Raw genomic sequence first — 3,417 nt, 5'->3', positions numbered from 1 at the left:
AGCTAAATTTGATTAAAAAATGAAATACAGTACAAATATAAAGTAAAAACAAGTGTTATCTAGCGATCCGTTAACTGTACTATGTTATTTCGTCTTTGGCAACATGAGCGCGAATGTTTTTTGAAACCTGCCCGGCAACGGACGACGCGATCATCTGTTGCAGGCAGGTTTGGAATGGATTACATATGGATGACGCGCCCGGTACAAATTTGGCAGCCGGTACAAATTTAGTGTGACAGCACCACCAAAAATTGTATTGTAAATAAAATTAGTTTGTTGTTAATAACGTGTTTATTGAATCATTATCAACTTGTGATGGCGAAGCAAGTGTTTTACATGGAAATAACCAACAAATACTCTAGCATCCGTGAAAAAATTATAAAAAAATCACACTATCAGCTCTTACCACCGGGCCTAAAAAAAATTCTAGGGGAAACTGGTCGGTATGGGGGAGGGGGGGAGTAGGTTGAGGGGGTGTGGGTTGGTAATGAGTGGTGAGTGAGGGGCGGACGGTGTATGGAGTAGTGTGTGTTCTAGTTGATGTAAGGTGGTGGGTAATAGTCTGTGGCCCAATCTCTTGTGTGCCCAGTTGGTAGTGATCTTAAGTGAGAGTGTGTTGGTGGGCTGGGGTGTTTGTGTGAGTTGGTCTATTGTGTGTGTGTAGTGTTCTTTTAGGATCAACGTGTCATTGTGCATCCAGGTGTTGGTGTTGTCATTATTTCTTTGTGATGTGGTGTCTGTGGGTGATGGGTTTGATGAAGTGTGATCATTTGTGGACCTGTCGTAACATCCCCCTGGGGAGTTCCCGGGAGGACACCGCTCTGTCCGCTGTGTCCCTGTGGTGCAGGGCCTGGAGTATTTTAAAATATACTTTGTCTTTTCCACGGGTGGGGCCATCTGGTGCAATGTACCGGGTGTGTGTTGGTGGTGGTGGGAGGAGTGGACGGGTGGATGGTGGAGGTGGTCTTTGTGGTCTGAGTGGTTGTGTGTGTGGGTGTGTTGGTGTGGGTCTGGTGTGTTCTGTGGTTTGATATGTGTGTGTGGGTCTATTGTGGTGATGGTGGGTGTGTGGGGGTCTATACTGAAGGCTGGGGGGTCTATAACGGGATGTAGGTGTGGGAGGTAGCGTGCGTCTGTTGTGTGCGTGGTAGTGTGGCTGTGTGGTGTTGGTGCGATTGGTGTAGGTAGGCCTCCAGCTGACGGTGACGGTGGTGGTCCCGTGGTGGGTAGCCGGAGAGGGTGGTGGTCCCGTGGTGGGTAGAGGCGACGGCAGGACGGTCCCTGGTAACTGCTGACGGTGACACAGCCAACGGGCCCATAGAAACACACTTCTATTGGAAAGGATGAAAAGTACATCAGAGTAAATAAAAGGGGGGATCTGAGGACCCCGCCCGCACACACACGCATAGGAGTATATATATATAAATATATATATATATATATATATATAAACACATGTGTTCTGTTACATGTATGTTTTCTCCTGTGTAATTCAGTCTTCAGTGTAATTCAGTCTATTGATGGTCCTGTGATGCCATCTACTGGCGAACTTTGGTATTTTTCTGGAACACGTTCTGATATGCATTCCTTGCACTCCATTACACTACATTCACTTGATCGGAAAGCATGGTACTCACACTCGTCTTCATAATTGCGTCTCCTCTGGTTTCAAGTTGGCCTTTGTAAGCATCGTTGGTACGTTATCTGTATTGATATGTTAAGGGGGTTTGATGTATAATAAGATTAAGGAAACTTTGTAAACAAATTAGATGGATGGATATTCTTACGTTAGCAAGCTAACTTAGTAGCTAAGCTAATTTTACAGCATTCTGTCATTCTCATACTGAAATGCTGTACTTCCATTCCTCAGTTTTACCCTACTTCACCTCACCATAAAGAGTGAACTGCAACTTCTCGTCTGCGTGGTTTGATGGAGAGGAGTTTATACCATCTGTCAACCCTGGCAAGGTGCTGGGGGTAGAGGGCAAAACAAGAGACACACACACACACACACACACACACACACACACACACACACACACACACACACACACACACACACACACACACACACACACACACACACACACACACACACACACACACACACACACACACACACACACACACACACGCATCCAGACCCATCCATACACATCCTCTCATTAATAGTGAATCATGCGCATTTATACAAAATATAGGAATAAAAAGGAGCACACTGCAATCTCAGTAGAAGTCATGGGTGAAAAATAAAGGAACCCCAAAATTGCACACACACATATACATATATATATATAAAAAACATGGTAAAAGCATAAAACATGGTAAAATCATGCAAGAAGTATTAAAAACACACAGGGTAAAGATAAGTGCTGGCAGATAAGTGCAAAATAGTTGAAATTAATTAATAAATAGGAATATAAATAAAGATAAATAAGACATAGTAAAACCATTCACACATCCATACCATCCTTTAACATAAAAGAAGCCTCCAATGAATAAGCCTTAACCCCCGTCCCCGGAGCCCAATGGACGCTGTCCTGGGTCGTCTGGAATTGAAGGAGAGACCGTTGTTTAAGGTGACCGCATCGGGGGTCCACCTCCTCTATGCTGTCTCTCACAAAGCTGCTGAAGGCCTCAGTGCAGTGGAGCTGGTGAACGGATAGCTCGACTGAAACAGAGAGGAGAGGAATGACGAAACGGGCCTGAGGGACTTTAGCTCTGGCTGTTCCAACGAGTCGTCGGATGTCTTTGATAACGGTAACGGCTGTTTGTTCCCCAAGACCGTTGTTTATCTCATCTCAGAGCCAGAGTCTGGCTGGAGTATACGTTTTATAAGGCGTTTGGGGATGTAGATGCTTTTAAACAGCGCCGGTGTTACAATAATATTATTTGCTTTGTTGAAAATGATGAGTTGCACTTTGCACAGGATTTTGTTGGATAAACCAACATTTTTTAAAGACTGAACAAATAGCACATTTCCTGATGTATTGTACTCTCGGTTGATTGTAAAAAAAAGTGTTTTTGAAAAATCTAAATCAAATCTCTCTCTTTCTCTGTGTTTACGAATTGCAAACTGTAATTCGTCGGGCTGTGGCTGTGGTCACATGATGGAGGAGGAGACCGGAGGGGAGGAGGTCCTGGCCGACCCCCCCCCCCCCCCCCCCCCCCCTCCTGGGGGCGCCCCTCTCCGTCCAGGAGTGCTTCGCCCTGCAGGGTACGGGGCTTTGAGTGTCTCTGCGTCCGCCCCCTACATGAGAGGGGTCAATGCTATTGCTTATTAGCCACCGGCTAAAGGGCTGATTATGGTTCCACATCGACGCAACGATGAACCCGCAGACGCTTCCAGGCAGTCGTGAACCTGCTTCGGTTCTGCGGCGGCTTTTAGCTGAGCGGACCAATCACAGCCCTCGCTGC

The sequence above is a fragment of the Gadus chalcogrammus genome, unplaced genomic scaffold (assembly GCF_026213295.1).
Source record: "Gadus chalcogrammus isolate NIFS_2021 unplaced genomic scaffold, NIFS_Gcha_1.0 GACHA071, whole genome shotgun sequence".
Lineage (NCBI taxonomy): Eukaryota > Metazoa > Chordata > Actinopteri > Gadiformes > Gadidae > Gadus > Gadus chalcogrammus.
This window is presented reverse-complemented; position numbering follows the sequence as displayed.